Genomic DNA, 21,352 nt, shown 5'->3' with positions numbered 1-21,352 from the left:
CATGTTACGAGCCAGAAACATTTCTCCGATCTATATATCCAAGTACCACGCTTCTTCGAACCCCTGTGAACGGTTAATGAAAGAAATTGGTAAGCTGTGCCGAATATACTGCCACAAAAGACATATTGATTGGGATACACATATACTGTCATTCCAAGATGTAATTAATTCCATTCCAAATGAATCCACTATGCTATCTCCGTCTGTTATACTGAAAAACGTTGAACCACCAAACAAAATTAAAGAATTTGTAAATTTTCCTACATCTCGTCGCTTACGACACCACGAAATAATTGACATTGCGCTGAACAACATCAAACGTGCCGCAGAGCGCCGGAGAAGACAGCAAAAACAGGTTTGTACACGCCGAGACTTTCACGTTGGACAGAAAATATTAGTACGTACACACTATTTATCCAGCAAATTAAAAGGTAAGTGCAGTAAATTTGAACTTCTATACGCAGGTCCATATCGGATTCGCAGCATCCCTCACCCCAATGTTGTACACGTCGAAACTTTGAGAACCAGAAAATCGAAAGGCAATCACCATATCTCAAACATTAAACCGTTTATTGAATGAAATCACTTTATGATGTAACATGCTATGATGCCATTTACTAATGCAATTATTTCACCTGACTAATTACTGATGATTATCGTATTTTTTCTTATCAAGTGCCCGGCAAGGTAAGATTAGCAGGTCGCTTTTCTTGTCGTTACACATCAGACCGTGCACATTTTCCACTTTTTTATGTACGATTGTATTCCAGTTTTGTCTATATGCACTGTGAAATAGTTAAGATATAACACACACCAGTCGACTTTGACATTTTTTTTTGGCCTTATGACATCTCAACATCGTGACTTTTACATTTTTTGCTGCTGCATTGTGATATTCTCTGTACATTTTGGCTTTGAACACTGTCAATGTCTTTGACATATTACGTTGTCTGTAATGTTATGCTGTATAGTTAATTGTGTCACCATAAACCAGTCATTATTTAGTGGGTATATGATTTAAATGCAAGACATTAATCTCTGTTCATCAATTTCAGAAAGAAATGATGCGTGTAAGAAATAAATTCAACAGAAATGGGAATTTCACCTACGGAATAAACGATAGAAGATGCAATAACTTTATGAGGAAGAGTAAATGGATCAGGATTAACAAGCATTAACAAGAATATACTATACTCATCGTAGAATAGCAGTCTTAACTAATTTTTTCTTTCAGAATACAAGGTGATTGATGTAGGCTGTCAGACAGAACTACACATCTTAGTTTTAGTGATGAAATATGCTAGAGATAAGGAATAGTTGTGTAATGAGTAATGAAGTGATTTTTTGCAGATGATAATGAGTGATGATGAATAATGATGAAGAGTGTGCTACTATGGATAATGAAGTTTTTCTTTACAGGTGATGATAATGATGGAGTTATGAATAATGAAGTGATGAATAATGAAGTGATGAATAATGAAGTTTTTTCTTTGCAGATGAGGATAATGTTGAAGTTATGTGTTTATGCTATGTAGTTATTTAAGTATTTGTTGCAGTTTGTTTTGACAGCAGGTGTTATATTGCATAGTAGGATGACGGAAAGTTTTGGAAAGGACAGCTATGGAACACATGTTTATACACATTTCACTACTTGTTAATTCGAAGTTCACTACTTTTCAGCATAGTGTGCGTTTCTTCTTTCAGGTCAATAATCCATTTTGTATTTTTTCCAGGAGAAGTTTTTCATGATACATACTAAACCTGTTACTTATTATACCTGTTCTAGTACTTGCATTTATTTTTTTTTTTTACCCATTTGTGTCTATCACTTATACATGTGATCACATTACTGCCTTGTTTCACAATCTTGCTACAGCTGACTCATGACGAATGACGTTACACATTTTTCATTTACAGGAACAACCCACTACCAATTTTTTTTTTCTCTTTTTCTCTTCTGGCTTTCTCTTATAATTACCAAACGCAATGCATTGCTAACAAAAAAATGTATTACCAGTCCCAAATAGTGATACCAGTTTGAGAAAGTTCTGAATAATACTGATCAACTCTGAATATTATGTCACTTCAGTAATGACTTCGTAATGATACGAAAAAAATATATATATATATAAAATAATGCCTTGTAACTGGCTAATAACTGCCACTGTTTATTGTAATGAGACTACTTATAATGCCCATGATTATTAATGCTATGACTGTAATTAGCTGATTTTTAATAATGACTTCATAATGATCTGAATGTGACTCAATGGATTGTTATTACCTCTTAATGATCTAAATAATACTGAATGATGAACAATGTTTTATTCTATTCAATACTTGATGGCCACTGAGTGCCAATAATTAATGACAATCACTGAATTAGGTTATTAATTATGCCATTAATTAGCTCTTGTTTTCAATGTTGATACTTTGTAACTGGAAAAGAATATGATTGTTTCATAATGTTTTGTAATTAGGAAAAGGCTAATTATTCTTACTATATTGAAATGACAAATGATTAATTAACTATGCCGTACTTTGTAACTGGAAAAGAATGTGACTGTTTAATAATGCTTTGTAATTAGGAGAAGGCTAATGATTATTACTATATTGGAATGACACATAATTAATTAACTATGCCATACTTTGAAACTGAAAAGGAATGCGATTATTTAATAATGCTTTGTAACTAGGAAAAGAAGGTTACTGATTCTATGTAAAACAATTAATGAACATTTTTCTGTAACACTACATACTTGGTACAGAAATGTTCAATCACTGGGCTATGAATGCCCCAAACTACTAATGAAGACTGTAATTGTCAATATTATGTGACTTAATGTCCTTCACCTCATGAGCTAACTACCCTGAATTTCTGCAATGTCCATTTGTCCTGTCTATCCTAGTGATCATGGAGCACTATCTTTGGTTTTGCACTAATTCTACGTTGGCGTGCGTTGTAAGAGCGTGGTGTTGACACGACATGCTGTCCACCACCGTGAGCGATGAAGACGTTATTATGGTCCCACTGTTTGGTGTACCTAATGTACTGCCAAAATGAGAACATGAAATGTTACTACGAGAGTTCAGTGTCTTGGCTACACTGGTAAATTCTGATGGGAAAAGAACTTCAAATTGTGTCACTTGGTGTTGTACTTCTGTGGAAAGATATGGACTTTCAGAACAGCTGTGTGCAATCTAAAGTGCTACAACCATGATGCAATCCTTCCCTTTCCTATCCTAATTCTTGTCACATAGTGAAAATAATTTTTTGCTAACATTATTTATGTTCATGACTATACATTTTTTTGATTCGCTGAACTCCAGTGCGAGTACAGTTATGTCACTTGTCGATATGATTTTTGCCATTATGTTTATTTATTGCAAAAATACCTAAGACATTTTTTCGACTTGTTCTCAAGTACAGTATGTGCACTCTTGTCTTTTATATTGTATATACATTTTTTTTAGTATTTTATTTTAATGATATGTTCTGAACTACAGTGCATGTGCACTTATGTTAGGTGTTAATATGTTTTCTACTGAACTTCAGTGCCTGTGCACTTTTCTCATTTTTCAATATGATTTGTACTATTCTGTATATTCAATACTTCAATGCGTATGCACTTATGTCATTTGTTACTAATTGTATATACATTTAATCATTTACTGATATGTTCTCAACTGCAGTGCATGTGCACTCATGTCACTTGTCAACATAATATTTTTTGCCAGTCTGTTTATTTGTTCTGAATATGCTAAAGAATTTTTTCAGTGCCTGTGCACTTTGTTATCTGTCAAATAATTTGTATATACAGTTTTCTGATTTACTACTATGTTTTGTACTCACATTTTGTCTTTGTCTGATATATTTTGTACTTTGTGCGTGTGCACAACATTTAATTCATGTACTACATCTAAATATTCTGTAAGTTGTAGAAGTTTGTTAGTTAAAGAAAAATTTTGCCGCGCTTGGCAAGTCCAAATGACTCACCATCGCTGCCAAATTTTTGCCCCCCCAGTGGAGGGTTATGAAACACGTATGTAACATAGCAGCGATGGCGAGGCATTGTAGCATCTGTGACCAGAGAGTATGCGCTTGACCGCGCGAGTGTTGCGAGCGGTTCTCTGTTAGTAGTCGTTGAGAGCAGTTCGGCTGTAGTCGTCGTGGAGTTCGGTTGTAGTCGTCATGTAGTGCAGTACTCTGTTAGTAGTCGTTGAGAGCAGTTCTGTAGTAGTCGTCATGCAGAGCAGTCGGTCAGTAGTAGCAGCCCAGTGCGGTTGTGTGATGTAGTCTGTCGGCAACACTGGTCAAGATGCTGAATGAGGTATATTGTTAATTAAGGTAATCATCAGATAATTTAAAGTTCATTTATTGTAATTAATTTCCAACAAGTGCCCCAATAATAATTATGATTTCAAAAGCGATTTTATTGAACTAAATTTCGTTCCACTTCCCTTAAACAAATTTCAGTTAAATTACAAAAAAAAAAGGAATATTATTATTTGCAATGCAGTTCCTCCAAGCTGTGCGCAACAATAAGAGCAGAAATTTGACCAGCAGTGACAATGAGGTAAGAATTTAATTCTGATTTGCACAGGGCCAAAGACCGATATTTCGGTTTAATTGAATTATCATTATCACTGAGATTTCATTGGCACTGAATTGTTTTTCATTATTTTTGTGGGAGCTTACACCAGAGTCAGATTGCGAATTTTTGTCTAATTGTCATTGTCAGTAAATTTATTTGCTGGGAGATTACGTTAGGTTGTATTCTTGTTAACATTCAAATTATAGTCTTTCAACATTTTGTGGGAAAGTTTGACTTGGCTCCCATTTCTATATAATATTGTCTTGTAAATTTTTGTGGGGAGGTTACAACCTGTCTCCATTTGTGGGGCAGATTCCATTAAACATTTTCGTAGGTGACGCTGTGTCGGATTAAGGCTATCTAAGTGTGTAGGGGCAAGTTACTAGTTTTGGCCTGTTGTGGACTTTCTTTAAGACCATTAATTTCCGGCCTGTGTCACTGCTTTGTCATTTATTTAAAGTGCTGGAGCGAATGGTCCTCAAACGCATAGCTGATTATGTGGACAAAGCCCTCATTAACGAACAAGCTGGATTCCGACCAGGAAAATCATGCTGTGGCCAAATCCTTAATCTCACACAGTACATCGAAGACGGCTATCAGAGAGCAGAAGTAACTGGGGTCGCATTCCTGGATCTCAGTGCTGCATATGACACAGTTAACCATAAGTTGCTTACCCAGAAAGTGTATAATGTCACTAAGGACTATACCCTTTCTATGTTCGTGCAATGTCTGCTACAAAACAGACGCTACTATGTAACCTTACAATCTAAAAACAGCCGATGGAGGACACAGAAAAATGGACTTGCACATGGTAGTGTCTTGGCTCCAATATTATTTAACATCTATACCAATGATCTTCCCATCAGCCGCCAGACACGGATGTTCATATATGCTGATGATGCAGCAGTGGCCACACAGGATAAAACCTTTGAACAAGTGGAGGAGAATCTCACAGGAGCCTTCACAGAACTTGCTACCTATTACGACGGCAATAATCTCAAACCAAACCCTAGTAAATCTCAAGTATCCGCCTTCCATCTTAGGAACAAACAAGCCAAACGGAAACTCCGAGTCATGTGGCAAGGGGAAGAGCTTAAACATACAAACAGCCCAAAATACCTGGGAGTAACATTAGACAGAGCACTTACTTTTAAGCAGCACTGTCACAACACTAAAAAAAAGGTCTGTGCCAGGAACAACATATTGCGGAAGCTAACAGGTTCATCGTGGGGAGCTCAACCACATGTTTTACGCACCACGGGTCTGGTGCTGAGTATCTCAGCAGCGGAATATGCGGCGCCAGTTTGGAGGAACTCTGCTCACACTAAGCAAGTTGACGTCGTCGTAAAAGAAACTGTACGTATTGCCACAGGATGCCTCAAACCAACTCCCACAGACATCATTTACCCCATCATAGGCATAGCACCACCCACTATCCGCAGACAAGTAGCCGCCGAGATCGAAAGATCAAAACAAAAGAATGATCCTCGACACCCGATGCATATGCACCGAAAACAACGTGTCCGGCTGAAATCCCGCAGGAGTTTCATTGAAACTACTGAAGAGCTCGCCACCAAGCCCGCCGCAAGGCGGCTATCTCTCTGGGAAGAAATGGTGCCACACTCCACAATGCAACTACTTGAGGAGGGATCTGCAGGATTTCAACTACCTTTTACAACTTGGAGGTCATTAAACCGGCTGCGCACTGGAGTAACTGGGTGCAAATCAAACTTATTTAAATGGGGTTACAGTGATGGCGACAGGTGTGAATGCGGAGCAATACAGGACTTGGACCACCTACTGATCTGCCCAGATATGTCTATAACATGCACTAAAGATGATATTTTGAAAGTCAATGACAAAGCAATCTACGTTGCTAATTACTGGGAAGGGAAGATATAATTGGTGCATTCGGACACGGAAGAAGAAGTTTAAGACCATTCGCATGGGAGGTTTCTATGTTAGTTGTCGGTTAAGCGTTGGTGCAAGGTATTTTTGTGTATATCATTTTACCTATTTATTTCTAATTTATGTGATGGTCTTTAAAAGAGAGTGGGAATTAGATGAAGTAAGCACCGACTAGTTTGAAATGTACAGCAAGAATAACATGTATTCATTTCAGCAGTGCGTTTCGTTCTGTGTTAACTTTTGCTCTGGTAGAACGGTATAGCTAATTGTAAGCCGCGAATGCTGCCCCGGTCGACACGGGTCGTTGTGCACGACGCGGCTTTCCTCCAGGGGGCCGTACTCATAGTCATAGACGTAAATTGCGCGCAGCGCACCACTGTCTGCCGTGTGACTGTCGCCATCCATCATTGTCAGCGGGTCGGTACGAATTTAATATGTCAGCGGGCGCCTCATGTTTCATGTAATGCGCCACACCTGTCTGTAGGGCCGGCCGCTCGTGGCGGCAGGCGGCCATCACCGGTCCGGAGACACCGGCGACAATTCGCGAGCGTCCATAGTTCGGCGTCGAAACAGCACTTCCCTGCAATCGCTGCTACCCGGGGATACTACTTACCTGTCATATAAACAGGTTATAACAGAGAATGCCGCTCGGTGAGGTGCCGTCTTCTCGTAAAAATTACACTGCTGGCCATTAAAATTACACCACGAAGATGACGTGCTACAGACGCTAAATTTAACCGGCAGGAAGAAGATGCTGTGATATGTAAATGTTTATCTTTCCAGAGCATTCACACAAGGTTGGCGCCGGTGGCGACACCTACAACGTGCTGACATGAGGAAAGTTTCCAACCGATTTCTCATACACAAACAGCAGTTGACCGGCGTCGCCTGGTGAAACTTTGTTGTGATGCCTCGTGTGAGGAGGAGAAATGCGTACCATCACGTTTCCGACTTTGATAAAGGTCGAATTGTAGCCTATCGCGATTGCGGTTTATCGTATCGCGACATTGCTGCTCGCGTTGGTCGAGATCCAATGACTGTTAGCAGAATATGGCATCGGTGGGTTCAGGAGGGTAATATAGAACGCCGTGCTGGATCCCAACGGCCTCGTATCACTATCAGTCGAGATGATAGGCATCTTATCCGCATAGCTGTAACGGATCGTGCAGCAACGTCTCGATCCCTGAGTCAACAGATGGGGACGTTTGCAAGACAACAACCACCTGCACGAACAGTCCGATGACGTTTGCAGCAGCATGGACTATCACCTCGGAGACCATGGCTGTGGTTACCCTTGACGCTGGATCACATACAGGAGCGCCTGCGATGGTGTACTCAACGACGAACCTGGGTGCGCGAATGGCAAAACGTCATTTTTTCGGATGACTCCAGGTTCTGTTCACAGAATCATGACGGTCGCATCGGTGTTTGGCGACATCGCGGTGAACGCACATTGGAAGCGTGTATTCGTCATCACCATACTGGAGTATCACCCGGCGTGATGGTATGGGGTGCCATTGGTTACACGTCTCGTCACCTCTTGTTCGCACTGACGGCACTTTGAATAGTGGACGTTACATTTCAGATGTGTTACGACCCGTGGCTCTACCCTTCATTCGATCCATGCGAAACCCTACATTTCAGCAGGATAATACAGGACTGCATGTTGCAGGTCCTGTACGGGCCTTTGTGGATACCGAAAATGTTCGACTGCTGCCCTGGCTAGCACCTGGCTCGTCACAATACGCCAGTCACTACTCTTGATGAACTGTGATATCGTGTTGAAGCTGCATGGGCAGCTGTGCCTATACACGCCATGCAAGCTCTGTTTGACTCAATGCCCAGGCGTATCAAGGCTGTTATTACGGCCAGAGGCGGTTGTTCTGGGTACTGATTTCTCAGGATCTGTGCACCCAAATTGCTTGAAAATGTAATCACATATCAGTTCTAGTATAATATATTTGTCCAATGAATATCCGTTTATTATCTGTATTTCTTCTTGGTGTAGCAGTTTTAATGGCCATTAGTGTAATCTGAATGCTTCAGTTAGACGAAGCCAAAAGTGTTTTTGGCATAACCGTTTACAAATATGGAACTACATTGAATTTTTTCATAACGTTATCCCCGTAATTGCTGGTTAGAGACTCTACCCCTTCATTATTTACCCGAATACACACATGTAGCCGTGAAAAAGGACTGGGTCCGCAAATGATTAGCATTCAGCAATCAGTTGGGGTAATGCCATCTGTATTTCGTTCGTAAGGGTAGGTTACGTAGCTACAGATTCTTGATTTTGAAATCGTGTTTTAATGTTGATCATTTCTGAGAAGACGGTGTTGTGCCTCGTGTAAAGAGATGAACCTTCTAAACGCAACGGCGTCCTTAGAACTTCGGTACACAGAGTTTATGCTACTTCAATTACGGACAGTGTAACCCAGGAACTTGCAAATTTGACGGCTATGTTAAAGGAAAATGGACACACAGAGAAGCGGCTTCTTCGGACCATGGAATCTGGACCGTCGTCAGTGGTGCTTCAAGAGGGCCATAGATCCGTGGCTTTTATTCCTTATGTCTAGGGCATACCGTTTAACAATGGAAGAATTTTAATGAGTTTTAGCGCTTGTGAAATTGCGTGGTGCACACAATGTTGTCTTGTAAATGAATTTATTCATGAATAAGACCATCTTCACAATGGAAAGATACCTTTAACAAAGACATCATCACATATAGTTCATGCTTTTAAATATGGTATCACGAACACAATGACATGTCCTTAACACCACAGACACCGTAATATCGTATTTGTCCGCCGATACCGGACAACGACTTTCACTCAAAATACCCTTCCCTGTACGGGAATTACAAAACGTGTGTATGAGTACAAGTTGTGACGTACGGTAGTCTGGGTCTGGTAGTGAGTCGTGCACGGATGGCCAAAGTTGTCCCGGCACGATGGCACAGCGTTTCGGCCAGGTCGCTGGCTGCACTCTGAAAAAAACTGAACGAAGTATTCAACGATGAGCTTCAAGAGGTGTCACGTGACATCCGGGATGATCAAATGACGAGAACAGTGACCATCGAAATGGGAGAAAAAAGAAAACGTTTAAGGCGACCGCCTCCATAAAGCGAGAAATCAGGGTTCGAGCTGTCCGCAATAAATGTTCATTGTTGTAATTCATAAATGTCCGTTGTTGTCATCCCCTTTTACAGCTGACGGTTATTCAAATTTGCAACTGCAAATACATTTAACGTAAGATGGTCTCATGACTCAAATCGGTCGTGAATAAATTGATTTACAAGGCAGCGTTGTGTCCAAGGCGCATTTCAGCAATTAATATATTCTTGCTGTAACAGTTGCCTGAAGAAAAGGTTTGAGTTTGAACATTAAAAGTGTGTTCCGTCCACCTTACAAGCTGTACTCGGCTCTGTGAAAGATGACTTGCGACTTAGGAAGTCCAGCATACACAATATTCCGCGTCAGTGTGGTAAGGCTTACATCGAGTGTTCGACCCGCGAAGTTCAGGACAGTTGCGTGGAACATCGCCGTCGCCATATCGCGAGGGTACAACAGCCAGAAAAATCTTCGCTAGCGCAACATTGTTTAAATGAGGGACTCTGATAGTTGCCAGTACTTTTGAATTTTGGAGCAGTGGCAACTGAAATTGGATTGGAAGATAATTTTATTAACAAATACAAGTGTTTTTTCCTTAGTAGGACGTGGAATCCTGTACTGTCTCGCATCATCAAAACACAACGCTTTTTCGTGTGGCCATCCAGAGTGCTTGAAGATAGTCTTCGAGTGCGATATATCGTCTGCGCCGGTGTTCTGTCAGGGGCGGCGCCAACCGCCCCATGTTTAAAGCAGCAACTATAGTGGGCCGCGCATCCGCCGTGTACGGTACGGAGATCTATATAGGACGACGATTTGCAGCCTTGGCATCAGTTTTCAGCGAGACTCAACAGAAGCGGTGTTCTCGTGATGATAGCGGACAGCTGGATCGCCGAAATACCGAATCGTGTTGATTTTAGGATCGGGCAGCAAACTCGAGCATACTACCAAGATCATGATCAAAGAAGACCAATAGAGACCCAGGTTCTCCAGGGCACTATTATGAGGCCAGCCCTGCACTCTGTTTACACCAATGACATCCTGCAACAGCCAGGATTACAATTCTCCTGGTTTGCGGATGATACAGCTATTTACTGAAGCAGTTCGACCTCCAGGAAACCCTGCGAAGTCTTATCAAGTACCTCTACAGAGAGGAGATGGTGAAACTTGTAGAGATGTGGGATAAACCTCGGCGCAAGAAAGGAAAATTGTTGATTACACTCGCCTTCTTCCGAAGATAACATGATGAAGACGTTCCTAACTTTTCCAGATTTGTTAATCTTATTAAAAGTAAGAGGGCTAATAGGATTAATTTGCGTATCAGCCAAAACAAGGATCAGGGAACGCATTCATTTTACCCGTAAACAGCTGGACATTATTTCCAAAGATTTATTTTATTTATGTTTGACCCAGTCATCGTGATTTTCTAGAGATGTTTGGGACTTGGTTGTCTGTTCTACATGGGCACTATAGGACTGGGCACGTATCAGCGCCGTTGCATTACAGTTGTCAACATTTTAACGGCTTCTTTCTTGTCCTACAGTTCCTGAAGGAGATGCGACGACGACGCACTGTGATTAATCTTTCAAGGAAGAAGTTGGTAGGGCCCACAGTGGTGGTGTTGGAGAAAGTTTTAAATTCTGCTCCCGTTCCAAAACGATTCCTTACTACAGAACTGATCTGCTCTGTAAAACAAACAGTACACGCCTCGCTGAAGACCAAGCGCAAAAAATTTGGCAAGAAGTGTCCCACACGTTGCGTCGAGGCCGCCCACCGCGAGAAAACATCTTCCTGCGGAGAGAGTAGCTATTCGTTCTCTTAGGAATATGATGGAGTTGCTGTTTCAGCAGCAGTTGTTTTGATACGCGATAATTACGTCCTTAAAATCGGTTCGCTGCGCAACTACCCAGCTTAAAGAAGACGACTATCAGATCAACCGGGACCAATAGGGACCCGGGTTCTCCAGGGCACTACCATGGGGCCAGACCTGCACTCTGTTTACACCAATGACATCCTGCAACAGCCAGGATTACAACTCTCCTGGTTTGCAGATGATACAGCTATTTACTGAAGCAGTTCGAACTTCAGGTTTATTTCTCGCAAAACTTTAGCAACACTTCAAAGACAGCCAATACTGGGCTCGTCTTTTGAAAATTTGCAGAAATCCAAGCAACCATGTTTACCAGCATAAGAATACCTCAAGACGATAAAGCTCAGTCTTCATCTTCACTCCTCCTTTACTGATTAGGACAAAGCCTACCCACCCCCCATCCAAATTTCCCTAGATGATCCTGGTCCGCCTATTCGACTTCCAATCCTCACTTATTTAGACTTCTTACCATCCTCTCGTTTCAAAGTTGATTACTCCCAGACGTCATTACTTTTTGACTCCGAAACCCCAGACTCACACATAAGTAGTGAAACCTTGCTGTTCCAGTCGTTTGACGAACTTAGTCTAGAACCTCCTCGCAATGTGGACAGCAACAGTGTTCTCCTGGAGATGTTGGACATATGGATTGTCGAACTATCGAATCATGTTGATTCCAGCAGCAAACCCGAGGACACTACCAGAGGTTAAAAATAAAAGAGTTTTCTGTGTCAGTCTGCGTCAGTAAACCTCTACTAGGAAGGACAAGGAAGGCCTGGGCAAATGTGGATTGAACATCATTCGTTAGTGCACTTCTGAACTACAATTTATTTGAAATTACAACAATTCACATAATCCACTAAATCAGCAAAAAGCAGGATGGCGTCCAAAATCAAAGGGTGTACTTTCATATTTTCCAAACTGAGACCACTGCAAAGCAAAGGCTTAGATATATTCAATTTACCAAATATTCTTTAGACCAATGAGCACTTGAGACTAAAATTACATATTCTTAACGGCGTAGGCCTTTAAATAAAATCAAACAACATTTATAAAGCATTTAGCAGTGCTTGAATTAATGCACATAAACTCATAGCAATGCTTTTAGCAGTGCATGAAATAATTTACATAAACTCACAGTAACATCCAACTGAACCTTAACTTGACATATTCAGTCACAGTTAAATCAGTTTAAAGAATATTATAAGTAAATATATTTGCATGAAATGTAATAAGAAATCTGAAGATCAAACTTTAAAAAAAAAAATTCTGGGCGTTTTCCTTTAATGCCTCGGTAAGCAACACTACTGCTCTTGTTATGATGAAACAGCTTTATAGGTAAAGCCCTGCTCTCCTTTCCAGGCCTACATTGACTGTCTGCAACTGCAATTCACACTGACGCTAGTGTTTTCAACCATACGTCACCGTACCAGTACCGTCGCCTAACGCCAAATCATGACACTAACGCTAATCGTTCCGTACGCATACTCCCAGATATTTTACAGAAGTAACTGGTACCAGTGTTTGTTCCGCTATCATATAATCGTACAATAAAGGATCCTTCTTTCTATGTATTCACAATACCTTACATTTGTCTATGTTAAGGGTCAGTTGCCACTCGCTGCACCAAGAGCCTATCTGCTGCAGATCTCCCTGCATTTCGCTGCAGTAACTGAAACGTTTGGGGGACTAATGTTGCATGGGACTACAGTGGCCATAATATGACACTGGTATTTTGTTGCTAGGTGGGGTCGTTTCAGAGACATGAAGGTCAACTTTGTTTTTTGAAATGGGATGCTATAGTTTGAAATGATAATTAAATGGACACCCTAGCTGCAAACAGGCGTTGATGTACTTCATTGGGGACACGTTGAAAATGTGTGCCCCGCTCGGGACTCGAACCCGGGATCTCCTGCTTACATGGCAGACGCTCTATCCATCTGAGCTACCGTGGGCACAGAGGAGAGTGCGTCTGCAGGTGCAGGGACGTATCCCGTGCACGCTCCCCATGAGATACACATTCCCAACATGTCCACACCACTACATTCGTAGTGCGCCTAATAGATTTTTGCCCATCATACTCATTACTCGTGGCAGATTAATCTGCCAAGTCCCGTACGAGTTCGGGCATAGCGTGTGCGTTCGCACAAGAAGGTCAATGGCTGGGAAGCCATATTTTAGCTATATATGGCGGTAGTATCTGTTCCCGAAAGAACAGTTACCGCGGATGACCATGCAGCTTTGCTAGAAATGAAATGATAATTAAATGGACACCCTAGCTGCAAACAGGCATTGATGTACTTCATTGGGGACATGTTGAAATTGTGTGCCCCGACCGGGACTCGAACCCGGGATCTCCTGCTTACGGGGAGCGTGCACGGGATAAGTCCCTGCAGACGCACCCTCCTCTGTGCCCACGGTGGCTCAGATGGATAGAGCGTCTGCCATGTAAGCAGGAGATCCCAGGTTCGAGTCCCGGTCGGGGCACACAATTTCAACATGTCCCCAATGAAGTACACCAACGCCTGTTTGCAGCTAGGGTGTCCATTTAATTATCATTTCATTTCTAGCAAAGCTGCATGGTCATCCACGGTAACTGTTCTTTCGGGAACAGATACTACCGCCATATATATGCTATAGTTTGGTCCTTATTTTCTGATAGCGGCTATCAAGACGAATCCAATGATGTGTAACAGTAAGGTCTTTGAAAGTCAACGAAGGTCACAAAGGTGGTATGAATGTCCATTTATAGAAGGTGTTCGAAGTGATGACCATTGGTATCAATTCAGTGCTGCACTCTTCTTATCATGGATTGAGTGGTATTCCTTATCACATCGGCACTTATCGAAGCACATGCTCTGACAATTATCTTTCGTATATCGTGCAAATAGCAAATATTCGCCGAATACGGCGTATCCATCTAACGTGCCATCGACACGTAAACGCCATTCGACGGTTTCGCAATACAACATTAATACGAACGGTAAGACTAGTATCATCAAATCAAGCGAATTTGAATGATGTATTCCTTTGAAGAACAAGTCGATATGCTTCTCGTTTACGGAGAATGCCAGCGAAATTCAGTGAGAGCTACAGACTTATACACTGAAAGATATCCTCGACGTTGTCTCACCCTACACGTCGTACGTTTAAATATGTGTGATAATTTTAGAACAATTGGATCTTTAACACACCGGAAACATATCCGGCAAAGGAAAGTTACTAAAGAAGAAACGGAAATTGGTACTCCTGTCACTGTGGTTTGAGATCCTTGTGTTAGTTCGTGTCAAATCGCAAGGGAATCTGGAATGAGCCAGAGTAGTGTTGTTCGCGTTCTGCATCGCCATAAATATCATCCTTACCTTATCAGTCTCCACCAAGAATTAACTGGTACGAATTGTATGCGTCGCACTAAATTCTGCCGATTGGCTCAACTTCAGATTCAGAGGGATGACACATTTATTAATTTTATTTTATTTAGTGACGAGGCTACATTCACGGACCATGGAAATGTTAATTTGCATAACAACTGAAAATCCATGTTGGCTGCGGCAAGTTGCACACCAAAAACCGTGGTCGGTGAATGTATGGTGTGGGATTCTGGAGGACAAAATTATATGCCCCTATTTCATAGAGCAGCTCTTAAAGGTAGGAAGTATACCACTTCCTGCAAGAAATATTAGGTCTGTTATTGGAAGAAATACCTTTAGGAACAAGGAACAGAACGCGGTATCAACACGGTGGGTGTCCGGTACAGTTTTCGCACATGGCTAGAAATGATTTTCGGAGACAATTACCAAATCGTTGGGTTGGACTCGGAGGAGACATGTCGTGGTCAGCTCGTTCGCCAGACTTGGATTTTTTCATGTGGTGATTCGTAAAAGACATTGTTTATAAATATGTTCAAACTACACGTGAATATATGCGAGAGAGAATCGTCAGAGCATGTGCTTCGATAAGTGCCGATGTGCTAAGGAATACCACTCAGTCCATGCTCAGAAGCATTGCATTGATACCAATAGTCATCAGTTCGAACACCTTCTGTAAATGGATGTTCACGCCACCTTTGTGAACTTCGTTGACCTTCTAAAACTTTACTATTGCACATAATTTGATTCCTCTCCATATCCGTTATCAGATAATAAGTACCAGACCATAGCATCCCACTTCAAAAAACAAAGTTGGCCTTCATATATCTGACTCGACCCCACCTAGCAACAAAAAACCAACTTCATGTTATGGTCCCCGGTGTCCCATGCAGAATTTGTCCCATAAATTTCTCTGCTACTATCATACTTTCGGAGTTATTCTTGGTGGCAATAGTTAGTGACTCTCCCTATATATTGTAGGTTGCACTTACGGGAAATGAATGCAGTAGGGTAATTAAGTTGCTGTGCACTGAAATTGTGAATACGAAAATGCTGTAAGCACTTTTGCAAAGCTTTTGAAAAAGTTGTCTGAGCCTGTTTGATGACTGAGCAGATTATTCCAGAGTTTCTGTCTGTGGATATGGATTTATAGTTTCTAGTATAGAGACATCTTGTGTCGTTTGTTCAATGTGCGTAATACGTTTAGGTCATGCTACGTAAAAATATTGTACGCACTCAATACAGGAAAACGTGAAATGGATGTCACCGATCTTTTGTATGGAAGGCTATCGAATATTTGTGTGAATTGTTATACCGGAAGGCGCTGATGTGTTCTTCCAATATGGTTTGGAAGTGACCTGTTTCAATTTACTACAACTGATTTTATACAAGAAATTAATGAGGATGTGTATTTGGAGCACAGGATTGCATGCTAGTGAATCACAGACAATGGGAAAACTGGAACAGTAGATTACTGAAGTGTTTCTGATGTGGTGCTGTAGACGGTCGTTGGACTGATAAGCTAAAGAATAGGGAGGCTCTCCGTAAAATCGGCGAAGGAAGGAACATACGAATAACACGATAAACAATAACCCTAGGAAGGAACATGATGATAGAACGTGTGCTGATCAAGATGTAACCCCCATGGTACTGGAGAGAGCTGTAGTGGGTAAAAACTGCAAGTGAAGCCAGAGACTGGAGTATAGCCAACGAATGATTCACGATGTAGGGTGCCAATACTATTCTGTGATGAAGAGCTTAGCGCAGGAGAGGAATTCGTAGCCGCCAGCATCGAACCAGTCAGAAGACTGATAACTCTTTCATGCCAGTTTGCATCGTTATACGGTTCACCACCTGGGGTGATTGGTTAGGGTGTGTTTCAGGGCATAACACGATCGTCTCTGGTTCGCATAGCGCGTAATCTGGACAGCAACCGTTACATTTGTGATAGGGTAAGTTCGGTAACTTTATCTTAGAGGCCTCCGTGACGCTTTCTTTCTACAAGACAACTTGACAGCACTTCTATGCTTCCTTGGCCTACCTCGTTACAAAACTTGTTCGTCTGTCACAATGGCCAGCATGTTCGTCTGTTCTCTCGCATAATAACAGCCTGTCACTGTGGTTGATGGACTCTGGCATAAGAGCTGAATCAGCATGGTGTGACGCACACGTATCATACAAGCTCAGTTTGTTTCCATGCACAGCCTGTTTAGGACCACTTGCACTCCCAGAGTTCGAAGATTTTTGTACGAAATTTCACATCCTGTACATCCACAATTCACCAACCAACTTAATGGTGTATTCTTCCTCCAATAGAGTACACGCACAGTAACTAAACTTTCGTTATTAACTACGTGGTGTTGCAATTTTAATAGTTTTGAGGTTTTCACATATTTATCATAAGGCAAATAAAATTAGAAAGTAAAGTATAGTTTAAATGGTATCGTAAAAAAAGTTCTATAAAACGACTCACAGCGCTGATTTATTCAGTGACACTGAAATGGATTTAGATCAGTTAAGCAACTTTCGTATATGGTTGTATATAGATGTCTTTATAGGTGCTGATGTACACTGTGAAATTGTTTTGTGAAGGAATATTAAAGGGCGGCACATACATTTCAAAACGATATTTGTCGGCGTCTCCACCGTGCGTAAATTGACAGTGATAACACAAATCAAACTTCTTTCGATTATGGGTGCCAATAATGATTTTACATAAACGTTTACTACATTTCATATAGTAAATATTTATTGTCCTTCTTCGCTTCCATTATGTTTAATTGCGTCGATTATGTGACACGCTGTCTCAGAATAATTATGTAGTCACTTGAGAGGAATGTAGCGCGAGTTTTTGTGACCGATGTCAATCTAACGTATTAGTTTTCCTTATTATGACACAGTTCACTTGATGTACTACGTAAATGTAATATCGGAAGTAAGTTCCCACAATAGCAATCAATAAATTATCCTCAAATGTAATCAAATAATTCTGAATCATCTCCAGTGCTTCGATCCTCTTCTGATCTGGTCTTCCCACAGCCCACGTTTCACTACCATATAGTGCTGTGCTCCAAATGTACATTCTCAGAAATTTATTTCTTAAAACAAGGGCTGTATTTGGTATTAGCAGACTTCTCTTGGCCAGGAATCCCCTTTTCGCCATTGCTAGTCTGCTTTTGATGTCCTCCTTGCTATATCCGTCATGGATTATTTTGCCGCCCAGAGAGCAGCATTCCTTAACGTCATCTACTTCGTGACCATCAATCATGATAACTTTCTCGCTGTTCTCACTTCCGTTACTTCACTTCGATTTGCTCTGGTTCCATATTCTGTATCACTAGACTGTTCATTCCATTCAGCAGACCCTGTACTTATTCTTCACTTTCACTGAGGGTACCAATGATACTTCACTTTCACTGGGGATAGCAATATTATCAGCGAATCTTACCGTTGGTATTCTTTCACTCTGAATTTAAATTCCACTCTTGAACCTTTCTTTTACTTCCGTCATTGCTTCTTCGATGTACAAATTGAACAATAGGGGCGAAAGACTACATCCCTGTCTTAGATCCTTTTTAATCTGACCACTCTTGGTCTTCTATTCTTACTGTTCCCTCTTGGCTCTTGTAGACGTTTTGTATTATCCGTCTTTCCATACAGCTTACTCCTATTTTTCTCAGAATTTTGAATATCTTGCACGATTTTATATTGTCGAACGCTTTTCCAAGGTAGATAAGTCCTATGAACGTGTCTTGGTTTTTCTTCAGTCTTGCTTCCACTATCAGCCGCAGAGTAAGAATTGCCTCTTTGGTGTCTTTACCTTTCCTAAAGCCAAACTGATAGGTACTCATTTTCTTTTCCATTTTGGCTATATTATTCTTATAAATAACTTGGATGCATGAGCTGTTAAGCAGATACAATAATCTTCGAAATTTTCGGCTCTTGTAATCTTCGGAACTGTGTGGATGACGTTCTTCTGAAAGTCAGATGGTATACTGCTGGACTCATATAATCTACATGTCAGCATGAGTAGTTGTTTTGTTCCCACTTTTAGCCGGCCGGAGTGGCCGAGCGGTTAAAGGCGCTACAGTCTAAAACCGCACGACCGCTACGGTCGCAGGTTCGAATCCTGCCTCGGGCATGAACGTGTGTGATGTCCTTAGGTTAGTTAGGTTTAAGTAGTTCTAAGTTCTAGGGGACTTATGACCACAGCAGATGAGTCCCATAGTGCTCAGAGCCATTTGAACCATTTTGTTCCCACTTTCCCCAATGGTTTTAGAAATCCTGATGGAATGTTATCTATCCTTTCGGACTTATTCGATCTTACGTCTTCCAAAGCTGTTTTAAATTCTTACTCTGATACTGGATCCCCTATGTCTTCTATATCGACTCTTGTTTCTTCTTCTATCACATCATCAGACAAATCTTCCCCCTGATAGAGGCCTTCAATGTATTCATTCTACCTATCCGGTCTCTCCCCTGCATTTAACAGTGTAATTCCCGTTGAAGGCCTAAGGATACAACCGTTGCTTTCAATTTCACCGATTTATTTCTTCTCTTTTCTATATACTGAGTCAGTCCTTCCGACAACCATTCCTTTTTCGATTTCTTCACATTTTTCGTGCAGCTGTTTCGCTTTAGCTTCTCTGCACTTCCTATTTATTTCACTCCTAAGTGACTTGTAGATCTGTATTGCTGATTTCCCCTGAAGATTTTGACACTTCCTTCTTTCATCGATCAACAAATATTTCTTTTGTTGCCCATGGATTCTTCGCAGCTACCGTCCTGGTACCTACGTTTTCCTTTCCAGCTTCTATGAGTGCAGTTTTTAGAGACACCCATTCCTCTTCAACTCTACTGTCTACGGAGCTATTTCTTGTCGCAGTATTTATGGACTTGGAGAGCTTCAAGCGTATCTCTTCATTCCTTAGTACTTCCTCATCCACTTCTTTAAAGCACTGATTTGCCCTGACAAGTCTCTTAAGCAACAGCCCACTCTTTATCACTATTAAATTATGATTTGAGTCTATACCCTCTCTTCGACACGCCCTACAATCCAGTATCTGATTTCGGAATCTCGTCATTGACATACGCTATGAAATAAAAAGACTGATGCAAATTAAGCATGTTTAACTACAGGAAAAGTTCTAAGCAAAATTGTTGACAAACTAAGACTATTTTCCGCGTTATTTATTAATTACTCTGGAATTACTTAAAACAAGAAAGCTCATTACATGACGTACTGTGTATTGTTTTTAAACTAATACATATCTTAAGAGAATTACAATAAAACGTTTACTTGTAGATAGGGAGTTATCACGTAGTGAACAACTCTGTGTACCGTTAAAAATCACAATCGAAGTGGGATACGAGCACAAATTTGCATTTATTGAAAACCTGCGTGGCAAGGCGGGTATATTTTCATCCGACCACGGCATGGGCGTACTAGATATTGGTGAAAAACAACATTCTAAGCGTTATATTTATTAACCTTTAGATTAGCTACTAGAGCTTCTTAGTATGTTCCGTAAAATCCTTATAATTGTCTCGACTAGTACTTTTATGTACGTGCTATAAGCATATGAAGGCGCTATGAAGGCGCTGATAATGTATTCACTTTTAATTACTTCATGCTACCATTCGTGTCTCTCATCAAAATGAAAGTAAAGAATACAAATACGTCTCCTTACTTTGACGGAGGGACATGGTTCTTGCATGGGGGCTTAATTAATTTTTTTTATATTATGCAAATAATTTTACTGTCTGTGCGGTTACGCAGCGTCGTAACCGGTTGGCCCTGACCAGTATTAGTACGCAATCTGACTGCATAGAATAACAACAAAGAATGAAAGAAAACTTCCGTTAACACAATTAATTAATTAAGTCCCCAGCAACTATAAAACCTACGAAACAACAAAACACAAGTGTAGCTGTTCTGTGTGTGGAAGTGTGATTCAACGTACACATCTGGCATGGTTCTTCCTCAATAAGACCAGATATTTTAAACACCATTTATACTGAAGTAATTAAAAAAACCAGAAATACTATAATTGCACATAGAAACCAGAAATACAGTCTAATACAAGAACACGAGCCAGATGCTTTGTTGACTGAACCTGTGACCAAGAGGCATTATTGTTTAAGACAGTGAAATAAATAAAAAAAAAGAATTTTTACCTTCATATATATTGACGAAAACCACACACTGATCATTACAACATCTCTATCCAACAATATCTGGTGCCTAGTCCAACAAAACAATATGACAACATCTGAACAAGCACTCTCCATGGGAACTTCTCAACAACGACACGCTACTGCAACATCTCCACAAGCACACTCTACTACGACTTCTCGACATGCACTGCCTACCACCGCTTCTCGACAAGAACTGCCTGTGGAGGCGGCTGAATAATACTCTCTGGTGCAATCTCTGGCGCTGTGACTCAGTGTAGCCACCTTTAATATGCCCCTCCTCCACAGGCTAGAATTTGATGGTATTTTT

General features: G+C 40.9%; 1 non-coding gene across 1 annotated transcript; it reads left to right on the top strand.

Moving 5' to 3' along the window:
* The first annotated feature begins 13,891 nt into the window (after window positions 1-13,891).
* Trnat-ugu (transfer RNA threonine (anticodon UGU)) lies at window positions 13,892-13,966 on the top strand. The gene has a single exon. It is a non-coding gene; the product is annotated as a tRNA-Thr (tRNA).
* Window positions 13,967-21,352: the final 7,386 nt, after the last annotated feature.

Source organism: Schistocerca cancellata, chromosome 2 (genome assembly GCF_023864275.1).
Source record: "Schistocerca cancellata isolate TAMUIC-IGC-003103 chromosome 2, iqSchCanc2.1, whole genome shotgun sequence".
Taxonomy (NCBI): Eukaryota; Metazoa; Arthropoda; class Insecta; order Orthoptera; family Acrididae; genus Schistocerca; species Schistocerca cancellata.
The sequence above is the reverse complement of the archived record's forward strand: the minus strand, read 5'-3'. Positions and strand labels throughout refer to the sequence as shown.